The sequence below is a fragment of the Equus przewalskii genome, chromosome 29, assembly GCF_037783145.1.
Source record: "Equus przewalskii isolate Varuska chromosome 29, EquPr2, whole genome shotgun sequence".
NCBI lineage: Eukaryota > Metazoa > Chordata > Mammalia > Perissodactyla > Equidae > Equus > Equus przewalskii.
In genome coordinates, this window is record NC_091859.1 from 12,249,826 (window position 1) to 12,265,040 (window position 15,215).

General features: G+C 39.5%; 1 protein-coding gene across 7 annotated transcripts in view; it reads right to left on the reverse strand.

Moving 5' to 3' along the window:
* SLC6A15 (solute carrier family 6 member 15) overlaps window positions 1-14,800 on the reverse strand; it is a 52,168-nt gene extending 37,368 nt beyond the window's left edge. The window contains exons 1-2 of one of the 7 annotated variants that reach the window (XM_070600611.1): window positions 14,617-14,796; window positions 13,743-13,852 (exon numbers count right to left, since the gene is read on the reverse strand). The gene's annotated coding sequence lies outside the window, so the exon portion shown is untranslated. The other 6 variants (XM_070600612.1, XM_070600613.1, XM_070600614.1 and 3 more) reach the window with 6 other exon arrangements.
* Window positions 14,801-15,215: the final 415 nt, after the last annotated feature.

Genomic DNA, 15,215 nt, shown 5'->3' on the forward strand with positions numbered 1-15,215 from the left:
CACTTGATCTCCAGTTTTTATACTCAATTATTTTGTATTATTCCAATTATAAAGGCCACAGGCAAATAATCTTATCCATAAGAGATCTGATGGGAGGAACTAAATGATCATGAAACAGCCAACCAAGAGCGCAAACAAAGTAAAGATGTCAGGAACAGAAAAGCCACGTTAAATGATAGAAGTGACCGTTAATTCAAATAAGGAAATAAGGTTTAAAATCTATAGGAATTATGTTAATGGGAAACATATAAATTAAAATTTAAAAATAACCAACAAAATCAAGAATTGAAATGGGAGGAGACAGAAATAAATCAAAGTATGAGAATGTCCTCCTCTTTCATAGCAGGAAGCTATTTAGCATACTGTCTCAATATGAAACCCATAGTCTAAGAAAGGATAACGACCCCAACCTCTTCACGTTTTCATATAATCCTTCTAATTAACTTTAATGGGATCTTGTAGGAATTAATATTTCTTGCTATAAAGAGACATGTATTGGTGCCAAACATTTACATCTAAGTTCTAGAGACAAACTAAGTTCAAATCCTAGCTCTATAACATTTGGTTTTATGACGTTGGCTGAGTTACTTAACTATGCTTCAGTTGCTTTATTTATAAAATAAGGAAAATAATATGTCCATCAAATAATAAAATCCTTGGATAAATGCCAGCACGTTGAGAGGACTCAATATATGTTTTCTTTTATTACTATGATTATCATCCCTCTTACGGTTGTATTATATTACAACTGGTTTGCGGCATATTATTCTGTAAGGGAGAATGTAAGTCCACAGCCATGCTACACGCTTTAGTTGTTTTAATGCCACCTTTTTTTTAATACCAGTTTTCTACTGCTGCATAACAAATTACCTGAAAACTTAGTGGCTTAACAAACAAAAATTTTATTTACTCCTGATTGTGTGGGTTAGCAATTTCAGCTAGGCCTCCATGATCAGTCGTTCGGCTGGTCTTGACCTGCGTCACTTCTGCACTGCTGTTATCTGTTGACCCGAGTTGGGGAGGATGCTCTAAGATGGTCTCACTCACATTCTGGCAGGAGGCAGGCTCTCAGCGAGTTACCTTGGTTCTCTTGCATGTGGTCTCTCCAAAATGCTAGCTCCAATTTGTTCACATTGTAAACTCAGAGTTCCAACTCTAGCTGAAAGAAGTAAGCCCAACACGCAAGTGCTAGTAAAGCCTCTGTTTGTGTCACATTTGCTAATGTCTCACTGGCCAAAGCAAGTCACCCAGTTAACTTCAGACTGATTCAAGAGTGGATAAACTCCACTTTTTGATGGAAGATGCAACAAAGTCAAATTGCAAAATGCATGAGTAGAGCGAAGAGAAAAATACTGCTACCATCTTTGAAAATGACCCTCCACATTTGTCCAGTTAGATTTACCCTCTTTGGATTTTGAATCTTCAGGAGAGGAACAAAGAGATAAAAAAGTTGGCATCTCATTCAATTCAAAACCATTATGCCCAGGCTGTAACTACTACTGTAGTCAAGGATCCTGGTTTCTAGTTTTCAGAACTGTTGTCATTCTTGCCCTTTTCCATGTCATTGCCAAGCACCCCATTGTTTCTTTGAGCCCCTGTGACTGCCAATAATTCTTTCTTCCTTCTTTTTCTGTCTTAGTCAGCATCAGTTTCTGCAGCTTGCAAATAAAGAACCCTAAATAATACACCTATTATAAATGTAAAACAATTCATGTCTTTCCATTCATCTATTGTGTCTATGGGGGACTTACACAAAAAATGTCGGGAATGTTACATTATTTACATTTGGACTTACATTCACATTTTTCTCATTCTTCCATTTTTCTATTGCTTTAATTAGCTCCATGTGTAATTTCTCAGAAAATAATCTATTTTAAAGCACTTGAAACTACATTCAAACCTTTTAAAATCAACATAATACATTTCTAACTCAGTGGTTCTCAACCCTAACCATTTTTTAATGTTTTTCTTTTTTATGATTATTTCCTTGCCTTTCCACATAAATTTTGAAATCAGCTTGTCAATTTCTACCCCAAAAAAGAGCCTGCTGGGATTCTGAATTGGATTACATTGATTCTATAGACCCATTTGGGGAACACTGACATCTTAAAAAATTGAGTTTTCCAATCTATGAACTTGGTATATTTATTTATATCTTCATTAATGTCTCTCTAGAAAAAAAATGATTTTATAATATAAGCTTTCTATCCTAGAACAATGGTAAGTCAAGTTGTTGCTTTTTTTTTAAGATCCCTTAGGATTTTTATATACACGGTATGTCACCAGTAAGTAAAAATAATTTAGCGTTCTCTGTTTACTTTTAATTTCTTTTTCAAGACTTACTGTACTATCTAGGACATCTACTAAAATTTTGAAGAGAAGAGTTAAAGCAGACATCTTCATCTCTACCCCAATGTTAGTGGAAAAGCACTCAATATTTTACTGTTAAGTACAATGTTAGCTACGGATTTTTTTTCCCTTTATCAGTTTAGAGAAGTGCTTTTCTTCTGTTTTGGGGGGTGGGGGAGGAGAGGAAGACTGGCCCTGAGCTAACATCTATTGCCAATCTTCCCCTTTCTTTTTGCTTAAGGAAGCTGTCCCTGTGCCAATCTTCCCCCATTTTGTATGTGAGATGCTGCCACAGCATGGCTTGATGAGTGGTGTGTATGTCCATGCCCAGGATCCAAACCCACAAACCCTGGGCTGCAGAAGCAGAGTGCACAAATGTAACCACTATGCCACCAGGCTGGACCCAGAGAAGATTTTTTCTTATTCTTAGCCCAGTGAGGTTGTTTTTATATTTTGAATCATGAATAACTGTTGAATTTTGACACATAATTTTTTGCTTTTATTAAAACAATCATATAACTTCTTAATCTGTTAATATAGAATATTACATTGATTAGGTTTGTATCTTAAACCAATCCTTTGTTATGGGATAACCCCACTTGGTCAAGATGTATAACTTTTTTAATATATCACTGGAATCAATTTGCTAACATTTTGGTCAAAAATTTTTCAATTATATTCATGGGCACAAGGTCTTTAATTTTTTTTTTTTTTTAAGATTTTATTTTTTCCTTTTTCTCCTCAAAGCCCCCCGGTACATAGTTGTATATTCTTCGTTGTGGTCCGTCTAGTTGTAGCATGTGGGACGCTGCCTCAGCGTGGTTTGATGAGCAGTGCCATGTCCGCGCCCAGGATTCGAACCAACGAAACACTGGGCCACCTGCAGCAGAGCGCGCGAACTTAACCACTCAGCCACGGGGCCAGCCCCAGTCTTTAATTTTTTTTTTCTCTTATTTTGCTTCTCTGGTTTTGGTGAATTCATAAATGGAATTTTAAAATGGTCTCTCCTTTATTTTCTGAGAATACATGTAGGATTAGTTTTATTTCTTCCTTAAATGTTTAGCAGCACACATCAATAAAGCCATCTGGGCCTGGAGTTTTCTTATTGGGAATACTTTTTTTCTTGGTGAGGAAGATTAGCCCTGAGCTCACACTGCCACCAACCCTCCTCTTTTTGCTGAGGAAGATTGGTTCTGAGCTAACATCTGTGCCCATCTTCATTTTTTTTTTTATATATATATGTGGGATGCCTGCCACAGCATGGCTTGATAAACAATGCACAGTTCCGCACCCAGGATCCAAACCCACAAACCCTGGGCCGCTGAAGCAGAATGCGCAAACCCAACCACTATGCCTCCAGGCTGGCCCTTACTGGCAATACTTTTAATTAAAAATTCAATTTATTTCATTGATATAGAATACTTAGATTTTCTTTTTCTTGTTGTGTTAGTTTTGCTAAGTTGTGTTTTTTGAGGAATTTGTCCATTTTACCTAAGCAGTCATATTTATTGGCAAAAAATGATTCATAATATTCCCTAGTATTTTTTAGTATCTGTAGGCTTTGTAGTCGTATCCCATTTTTCCTTCCTGCTATTGGTAATAGGTGTTTCTATGCTTTTGTCTTGATTAGTTTTGTTAATACTTTCACTATAGAAATAATTCAAAATATTATGCAATTCTCACACTATCTTTTAAGACTTTTTAGCTCCTAAACTATTACATCCCCTTTTGAAATTATGTTATGTTAAATTTTAATTAACCTTTGCACTGAAAATATGCAAAGACCTAAAATAGCAAGCAGGCACTTGTGTCTTAGAAATGAAGGAGGGCGCAAAGAGACACACCTGCATTAGTGGCATTTGCCAAAAGCTCAATATTCTATAATAAAGAACTATAACAACAGGAAATTATGTCCTTATGGACAAATTCAAATTTTACTGAATAAAGTTGTCTTTAAATATGAATCAATTCTGAACACTGAATCTGAAATTCATTGTAGACTCAAATGAAATATATTTATCTAATTCTGATATATGAGCTAAACAATAAAGACTAAATAAAAACAAAATGTTGAACCATATTGCAACACCAAAAAAAAAATGGCACGTGTTGAGAAGTTTATAGTTATGGAATAATCACAAAAGGTAAAACACAAGAGATTTGATAACATGCTGAAATAATGATCTTGACAAATAATACAAATATGTTCACAATATAGAATTCAATCTAAAAACTTCCTTTGCAAATTACATCCCCTTTACATAAAACGTTTACACTACGCTAAAAGATAAAAAGAAATCACAAAGCTGATAAAAAGGTGGGAAATATTTTTTTCCAAATGACAATACAAAGTCACAACTTATAATATACATTTTGCACAAAAAGGTAAAACTATAACACACCTATCAGAATGGCTAAAAATAATAATAACAATAACACCAAATGTTGGTAAGGATGCAAAGAAACTAGATCAATCATATAATGCTGGTAGAAATGTCAAATAGCACAGCCACTCTAAAACATAGTTGATGGTTCCTTTTAACACTAGGGTTACTTTTCACACAACACCGGTTGCTAGGAGTTAGGGTAGGGAGGGCAGGGTAGGTGGGCATGCTATAAGGGGTAGCACAAGGGAACCGTGTGAGGTGGTATAGTTTCGTATCTTCATTGTGGTAAGGGTTACACGATACAATTGCAAAGAACTACACACACACCCCAACACAAACACAGGGAAAAGGACCACATGCTTGGAAAAAGCTCTGTGGATTTTACCGCTATCAATATGCTGCTTTTGACATTGTATGTACTTTTATACAAGATTGCAAAATGGGGAAGGCTTAGTGAAGAGTACATGGGACCACCCTTTGCACCTTCCTGTGAACTTACAATTATTTCAAAACTAATTATAATTATAAAGTAATTTCCATAACTTGAAGTGTATTCCTTGTTAACTTCTATGAACCCAGGACAGACTAAATCTTACTTAACTAAAACAGTCTTTCAAAAAACCTTTAAACATATTCAAAATAGACAAAATCTTTTAAACACTTAAAATGTTATTAACACATTAAGAACACCTCACGTTTAGACCTGTATTTTGTTTCCTGAGGTGCTGTAACAAATTACTTCAAATTTAGTGGTTTCACACAACCGAAATTTATTCTTTTAAAGCTCTGGAAACAAGAGATCCAAAATCAGTTTCAATGAAGTACAATCAAGGTGGTGGAAGGTTTGCACTCCCTCAGGAGGCTCCAGGGGAGAGTTTGCTTGCTTTTTTGTGTGTATGTGAGGACGACTGGCCCTGAGCTAACATCTGTTGCCAATCTTTCTCTTTTTGCTTGAGGAAGATGGTCGCTGAGCTAACGTCTGTGCCAGTCTTCCTCTCTTTTATATGGGATGCTGCCACAGTGTGACTTGACGAGCAGAGCTAAGTCTGCACCCAGGATCCAAACCCGCAAACCCCAAGATCTGAACCTGCAAATCCTGGGCCTCAGAAGCAGAATGTGCAAACTTAACTACTATGCCACAGGGCCAGTCCCCCGGGGAGAGTTTAGTCTATGCCTCTTCTAGCTTCTGGAGGCTGCCAGCATTCCTTCACTTGTGGCCACATCACTCCAATCTCTGCCTCCATGTTCACATTGCCTCCTCCTCTTTACGTGTGTCCAATCTCCCTCTGCCTCTTTCATACAAGGACATTTGTGATGGCATGTAGGGCTCATTTGGATATTCCAGGATAATCTCTTCATCTGAAGATTATGTCTGCAAAGACTCTTCTTCCAAATAAGGTAACATTTACAAGTGCCAGGAAACAGAGGCAGACATATCTTTAGGAGCTATTATCAGCCAACCTCAGGCATATACTACTATATTACACTTATTTATATATATGTATTATCATGTCTTATGAATAACAAATTTGAAGGCACTTAATATGTTTTATTTATTATCAACATAGAATGTCAAGTATGATCCTTCTTTGTTATTTCCTGGAGTAGACTGTTTGCAAAAATGAACATTAACAATTCCTCCCAATACTGTACATGCTTGCTACTCCTTCCATCAGGAAACAAAGTCTATTTTTCCTTCTCTTAATTCTGGGATGGCCTTGAACTTGCTTTGACCCATAGAATGCAAAAGTGACACTATGCAATTTCCAAGGCGAGGCCTGAAGAAGCCTAGTAGTTTCTGCTTTCACTCTTTTAGAAGTCACACACAATGTAAAAAAGTCCACCTGCCTTGCTTGAAGACCCACATGGAAAGGGAGAGAGAGGAGCCATCTGAGCAGAAGCCCTAGGGACGAGAACAAAGGCATTGACATTCTAGCCCGGGCTGAACTGCCAGCTCATACCAACTGGACCAGATGAAGCACATCGCTGAGCCTAGCCCATATACAAAATACGAGAAAGAAGAAATCATTATTGTTTTAAGTTCGCTACTTTTTGGAATGGTTTGTTAAGTAGCAATGGATAACTGAAACATTTGCCTACAGGGAAGATAAATTGAATATTTATTGAATTTAACTAAAAATATAAATATTTAACTCTAGTGAAATTTAAAATATTGTCCAAGAAACTGTTCACAACGGAGCTAGACCTGTGCAGAAGGGGTATGGTTTAGGTTTTCAAATCCATGTAGTGATTTTCTTTTAACCACAAGATAAATATTAACCTTAAAGGCACATTTAGTTAGTCTTACGCAAAGTTCTATATGGTCAGTCTTATGTTTAGGCACCTTGTATATCAGAAATGAAATAGATATTAGCATAAAAAAACCTGCGGACATCAAAATGCTCATAAGGGAATACCAGCAAAAACTCAACACACAATTTTATGATTACTTAGTGAAATGAACTAGCTCCTTGAAAAACACAAACCACCACAACTTACTCAATATGAAATAGATCATTTAAGAGCCCTATAACTATGAAGAATCTTGAAGGCATTATTTCAAAGCTCTCACAAGAGAAATCTCCAGGTTCAGATGGTGTTCCTGGAGAATTCTACCAAATGCTTAAAGAATTTAACACCAACTCAGCACAATTTCTTCTAGACAACAGAAGATGATAGAACACTTCACAATTCATTTTATGAAGCTAGTATACTCTGAAATGAAAACCATACAAAGACAGTACCAGAAAAGAAAACTATAAATCTATATTTCTCATGAATATAGGCACAAAATTCTTTAACACACTATTAGAAAAGAGAATTCAGCAATATATAATAAAAATTACACACCATGACCAAGAGGGTTTTATTCTAGCTATACAAGGCCAGTTCAATATACAGAAATCAATAACATAATACACCATAATAACAGGCTAAAGAAAAAAAACACATGACCATATGAATTGATGCGAAAAAGGCATTTGACAAAATTTGACATTCATTTATGATTAAAAGCTGTTAAAAAATAACTAAGAATAAAAGTGAACTTTTTAAACTTAATAAACATCACCTACAAAAAATGTACAGCTGACATTATACTTACCAATGAAAGACTGGATGCTTTTCCCTTAAGATCTGGAACAAGACAAAATGTCCATTCTCATACTTTTATTCAACATGTTACTGGAAGTTCTAGCCAGTGCAATCAGGCAAGAAAAGGAAATATAAGGCATACAGACTGGAAAGGAAGAAAGAAAACTTTCCAATCTGTAGACATTCTGATTGTCTATGCTGAAAATCCCAAGGAATCTACAGAACATGGACAGTACTTTTATGATGAAAACCACTAAGCATTGATGAAAGATCTAAATATAAAGACAGACATACCATGTTCATGGATTAGAAGACTCAACATAGTAAATATGTCAATTCTCCCTAAATTGATATATGTTTAATGTAATTTCTATAAAAATCCTAGCAAAAATTTTTTGTACACATAGATAAGGTTATTCTAAAATTTATATGAAAATGCAAAAAAACTAAAATAGCTAAAACAACTTCAGAACAGAAGAATGAAGTGGGAGAACTGACCCTACCTGATTTCAAGACTTATTACACAGCTACAGTAATGAAGACTGCGTGAGGTTGGTAGAAGGACAGACACATAGACGAATGGAACAAAAGAGAGTACCCAGAAATAGACCCACAAAAATACACCCAACTGATTGATAAAGGTGCAAAAGTACTTTCAATGGAGAAAGGATAGCTCTTTCAACAAATGGCTCTGAAACAGCTGGACATTCTTAGGCAAAAATGTAACCTAAACCTAAACCTCACATCTTATACAAAAATTAACTCAAAATGGACCATGGACTTAAATATAAAACATAAAACTATAAAACTTCTAAAAAGAAACCATTAGAGAAAATCTTTGAGCTAAGCAAAGAGTTCTTAGACATGACACCAAAAGCAGAATCTATCAAAGCAGAAACTGGTAAACTGGACTTCAAAATTAACAAGTTCTGCTCCATAAAAGAACCCATTAAGAGGATGAAAAAATAAGCCAAAGACTGGAAGAAAATATTTGCAGACCACATATTCAAGAAAGGGCCAGTATTTAGGATCAAAAAGAACTCATAAAATTTAACAATTAAAAATAATTTAACAAATGGGCAAAGGACATAATGAGACGTTTCACTGGATATAATTTCTGGATGGCAAATGAGCACATGAAATGAGGTTCAACCTATTAGCCATTAGGGAAATGCTAGTTAAAACTACAATGAGATGTCACTACATACCTATCAGAATGACTAAAATATAGTGACAACCAAATTCTGACAAGGATACAGAAAAACTGGATCATTCATACATTGCTAGTGAGAATGAAAAATGGTACAGCTCTATAGCAAACTCAACATTCAACTACCATATAACATAGCAGTTGCACTCCTGGGCACTTACCTTGGAGAAATGAAAACTTATGTTCCATAAAACCTGTAAACCAGTGTCCATAGCAGCTTTATGCATAATAATCCTACACTGGAAACAACCCAGATGTCATTCAATGGGTGAATGGTTAAACAAACTCTGGTAAGCCCATAACATGGAGTACTACTCAGAAATAAAAACAAACTACTGATACACACAACAACTTGAATGAATCCACAGAGAATTATGCTGAGTGGAAAAAGTCAGTTCCAAAAGGTTGCCTACTATATGATGCCATTTATATAAAATTCTTGAAATGACAAAATAATAAACATGAAGAACAGATTAGTGGTTGCCAGGAGTAAAAAAGGGGTTGAGCACAGGAGTGAGGTGGTTGTGGTTTTAAAAGGGCAACATAGGGATCTTTACAGAGATGGAACTGTTCTGCAACTTTACTTTATCAATGTCGATATTCTATGATATTGTAGCATAGTTTTGCAACATGTTACATTTGTAGGAAACTGCATAAGGGCACACAAGAACTCTCTGTATTATTTCTTAACAACTACTTGTGAATCTATAACTGCCTCAAAAATTTTTTTAAAGGCAACTCACCAAAAAATTATGCACTTTTATGTTGATATAACTGGCTAAATTTAGTGACTCCACTAAATCTCATCTGCTGGTCTAATATAATTTTATTTCTAAGAATGCTGAAGGAGGAAACTCTCTTATAAATTCAGAAACTACAAAAAATCATGGAGTCAAAATATCCATTGACTTTTATACCCTACTCACTTGACAGCATCTGATGCCTGCATACTGTTCTCCCAAGGGTATTTGCTATTCTTTTCACTTTACAGTATGTTTTAATCTATGTTTTGAATAAATAATACAGTAATATGATATTAAAGGGCATAGAATGAAAAATATGTTCCCACTCTTTCTCCCCAGTATCCAGGCCCGCTCTTACCTCCCTATCAGCCACCAAAGTCCTCGAAGGATATCTGTTGTATAGTCAAGCTAATATGCGCTTCCTCCTCACCTACCCGACCTGTTTTTTTCACACAACTGTTACTATATGTATAATTCTGATCTTGGTTTTTCACTTTAAAAGATCTTCAAAAAACTTTTGCTCTCAATACAATAACTTGTGTTTTTTCCAAATGATTGTATGATAGTTCATGGTACGAGTACAGCATATATTTAGGTCATTTCTGATAATTATTTCAATGTTCAAGCAACTAAATTCGTATATCTGGCCATTGCATACCTGTATAATGAATTCCTAGAAATGGAACTGCTTGATGAGAGGGTATGTGCTTTTATAATTTTGATAAATATTGCCAAATGACCCTTTATAAAAGTTGTCTCAATTTGTACTACCACGAGCAGTGTATGAACGCTCACACATTTCTCTCTGCCCTCTTCATTACAGGTAGTAACCTTTTGATCTTTGCCAATCTGATAGGTGTAAAAGCTCCCAGGGTAAGCATTCTACTCAAAGATAACAATCAGTTAATCTTATGTGAAAGGATATCTTAGTGTATTAATCACAAGGAAATATACTGACCTTCAAGACCGAAAACAGCTCTCCCCTATTCAAGTGATAGGGTGCATTGAAAACTACTGCAGCCCAGCCTCTAGGGCTTGCTTTTCACCAAGAAATATGAGACAATCATTGGTCAAAATTAATATTTAAACAGATAAATTTGTTTATCAAAAAAGCATTTACCAAACACTTCCAGAAGAGTAGTTACGACTTGTATTATGTTATAAAGCAAACTGGAAATAAATTTAAAAATGCCTGCTATGAAATCTTGAATGTTTTCATGCATCAGACTATGCTTGTGGATTTTTGTTAATAATGCCATCTGCTCAGAAACTATTTTAAAATCTACTCTGCATAGGAATATATTAATATATCCAATCATGCATATGTATGTAATAAAGAATTAACATACTCTCCAAAAGAAGTTGAGAAGTAAAAGAAAAGTTTTCAGATCTCTTGATAATCAACAAGGTCTCTTTCAGATCTATCATTCTAACTCAATGATTTTTTAATTACTGAATGAACCCTAGAGTTTAAAGGAATGCAAATTTCTTACCTATTCACACACAAGTTTTATTTTATGACAGGACAAGCATATTTCCTAACACGCACACAGTAAAATTTGAACTGTGAACACTGAGTAAATTAATAATTACAGAGTTTAGGTTTTAGTAATTATTCTAACATTTTAAATTTTCAATAACTGACAAGCAGGGCATCACATCTGATTATTGGTCTCCCAAAGAGCTATTATTTGATTTGAAAATTCTTTACTATTTGCTAAGGTTTGAATGTTTGTGTCCTCCCCACCAAATTCATATGCTGAAATTCTAACCCCAACGTGACGGGGCCTTTAGGGGTTTATAGAAGAGAGCCTAGAGCTAACTAGCCTCTTCCACCACGTGAGGACACAGAGAGAAGACACCATCTACGACCCAGTAAGGGGCTTCTCATCAGACACCCAATCTGCTGGCACCTTGATCTTAAACTTCCCAACCTCCAACTATAAGAAATAAATTTCTGTTGTTTATAAACTACCTAGTGTATGATATTTTTTTATAGCAGCCTGAACGGACTAACATAGTATTTATTTATTAATTGGATGACAGGGCACTTATTTCCTAGAAATATGTATAAATACCTTTGTTAATGCCATTAAAAGACTATGTCTTGAGTTACATTGACTGGAAGATTAAAGCAATTCTTGAATCAAGTATATAACATGCAATCAGAAAAAGAAAACGTGTCAACAAACAGTAAGAGATTATCTTCCTTCCAAAACAGTGTTAATTCCTGCCTTCCTGAAAAAGAACAAATTGAATATTTCACTTGCAGGAAAAGGGTCAATGAATTCAGTCATATGTATTGATAATAAATTTTACTCCAACAAATATACATGAATCATTGATCACGTGGGTCGAAAAGACACTAACACTCTCAAAGATAAAATAGACAGTTCTGATGGTCAAATACTCCAAATTTAATGAGAGAAATACACGCACTCTAAAAGGAAGATTCGCTCCAACGTCAAGTACTTATTAAATACATACTATAAGCCAAACCCAGCGCTAAACGCCAAAGACATTAAGAAGGTCTGTATCTCAGCACCATTCTTGCAGAAATGAGGCTGGGTGGGGCAAGCAGCTCGACGGGGTTGCTTCGTCAGAGAATGATATTTGCAAAAGCAAACACTTTGTTCCCGGTACCCGGGGAAAGCAACCAGGCACTGACAGGCATCAAACAGCTTTAAAAACTGAGTGATGAGGAAGCCATAAAGCAAACCCTTCGTGCTTCTGGGCAGCGAACCTTACAAATTGTGCAGACTGGGTCTACCTTTAAGACCTGGAAGGAAAACTGCCGGACTGGGAGAAACGGTCGCAGTCTCATTTGCATAAGCACCCAAACACTGCTGACGTCACCGCGCCCGAGTGCGGACGCCGCCCCGTCTTACTCCAGCCTCTCCCCGCGAGGGACGAGGGCGCAGGGGAAAGGGAGAGCCGGCCACAGGCGAGCGCGAGCCGGGGCTTCGCTCACCGCGAACGCGGCAAACGCCGCTTCTCTGCTTAACGGAAAAGAATTCCCCCGCTGCGGCCTCTGAGACCGCGCAGGTCATACCTGTCCCCGCGACGTCTCGGGCGTTTTGATCCACTCATATTTGTAAGGCAGGCGTGCCTGCGTGTCACGACTGAAAGGTTCTCCCTAGACTCAAAGCCCTCCTCGGCCCAGGCCACGCACAGACCGGCCAAGTGAATGAAACGTCCAAACAGTCTGAGTTCCCAGTTGCTCCTACCTTTTCCTTAAAATCCCAGCGCCACCACCCGCACTGCCAGACTCAAATTCCTGGCTGCGCAGAAATACACAGGCTGTGCTTTCTTCGGTAGCCACGTGCCCCGTGCAGGGCGAAAGGCCCACTTCAGGACCATTTATCGCAGGATGCTTCAGGCAAGAGGGAAGTGGAGTCACGTGAAAACACACCGCCTTCGGTAGTCGCCTTCAGCAGATGCAAAAGCAACCAGAAGCGAATGAGAAATGAGGCTGGCTCTTCTCCCCGCCCCACCGCCCACCGGCACGAGGATCGGCTTCCAACTCACCTAGAACCTCGGAAGCGCCTTGCTCCGTCCCGACCCTCCCAACTTTCCTCTAGCACTTGCCACAGGCGGACCCCACACTTCAGACAACCTTGCCTTGACTTGGAAACGACCAGTCTCTCGGGGATGCTGTGGGCAGTTTCCACGACGAGAAGGAAGGAGGGCGACACGTTTCGACCCATGTGCTTCCCCCTCCACGCCGCCTCTCGCCCCCCGAGGGTACAGAGTTCAGGACGCGGAGCTAGGAGGGTCGCCCGCTGAGCCCAGCTTCGCCCTCCCAGGGCTTTGGAGCCGCCCTCCCTCCCCTCCCCTCACAGCCTGAGTCCTTCCCGGGATCGATCCATCCATTCCGCTCCCGTCCCCTGTCCCCGGGTGGCAGTCGGTGAGCCGCACCCTGCCTAACCCGTGCCCTTAGCGGTAGGAGAGTGTCCTTACAGTTAGCGAGTCTCGACCCGGCGCCTCCGGCTGCTTCCACGTCCCGACAGTAGCCGCAGTCGCCGATGGGTCGGGTCCAGGTGGGGTGACAGAGGCCGCGAAGGAGCGGTCTGGAGAGAAGCAGCAGCTCGCTCAGGGCGGGCCCTGGGGCCGGGGTGAGGGGTCGCTGCCCGGCGGGCTGGCGGGCGAGACTCGTGGGCGCCTGTGTGGTGGCCAGGGACCGAGCACGAGATGCAGCGCGCGGCTGCGTGCGCGCGGGGGTGCGAGTGTGTGAGTGAGGGTGTGACGGAGGCGCCCACGTGCCCGGCCCGCCGGGGCTGCGGCCGCCGACACGCTGCGGGGGAGGGGGGAGGGGGCAGGCCGCGGGCGGCGGGAGGGGGAGCCAGGTCGCCCGGCGGGGCGCCGCACCTCCCCGCGCCACCGCCCCGCGCCACCGCCCCTGACGCAGAGGCCGCTGCGGCTGCCCCGCCGCGTCCGCCTCCGCTCCGGGCTGCGCCTCCGGGACGGGAGGACCGGGGAAGCCCGCTCCACAGCAGCAGAAAACAAATTCCCCTGCTTCCCGTCCTCCCCCAACCTGCTCAACAGACAGGATGGCACCAGTTGCCCGCCCCCCGCCTTTGTCTCAGCGAGGATAACAACAGACATGGTCCTACCTCGCACCCTCTGAATATTCTCCAAGAGTCGGTGATGGGACTAGAAGAAGTGGGTGACCCAGAGCACCCTTTTCCCTAGCTTTCTCTCCAAGCCAGCCATTTACATCTCTTGCAAGAGAAAAGCACTGTGGGCATTTGCTTCCCCCATCAAAAGGGGACCTGATAGCTCTCCGTGATTCTGGCCAGGTTATGAAAGGCTGTTTTAGGGAGCTGGTCCTCACCTTGTGTTGGTCCCTTAGCATCCGACTCTTCTCCAAGGGGTCTCATTACAGAATGAAGGCTGACTGACTTCTTGCAGCAGTCAAGACATATTCATAATTAAGCCACGTGGAGAATTCCTAAAATATACATCACTGAGCACAAAGCTTAGCCTCCTTTTGAAAATGGCTGCATCTTCCCCTAAACAGGGCGTGTGCTGTATGGACCAAATTTTGTGTCCTTGGAACTTTTGAAATTTGAAAGAAACGCAAAATGAACCCAAAACATACTGTAGCAGAAAGGTTCAGTGACTTGGCAAAGGACATTTTTCACTTTCAGAGGGTTAATATCACCGCTAAAAAAATACTTTTGTGCACTTTCAAGCCTTCCAACAGTCCCTCAGATTTTGATGGTTTGTATCCAATTAATACTGAATTAAAAAATAAGGCCATTGCAGACAGGTTTTCATGCAGTGAAAAATCTCCTGGAAAGAAATCACAAGACCTGAATTTCAGTTCAGAACATTGCTGCTAATCCTTAGCTTTTAAAGCAGCCAAGACAGCTTTTTCTCAGTCTCTCCCAATCCCACCTTTAAAATAGGAAAGAAAAAAATTAAATTAGA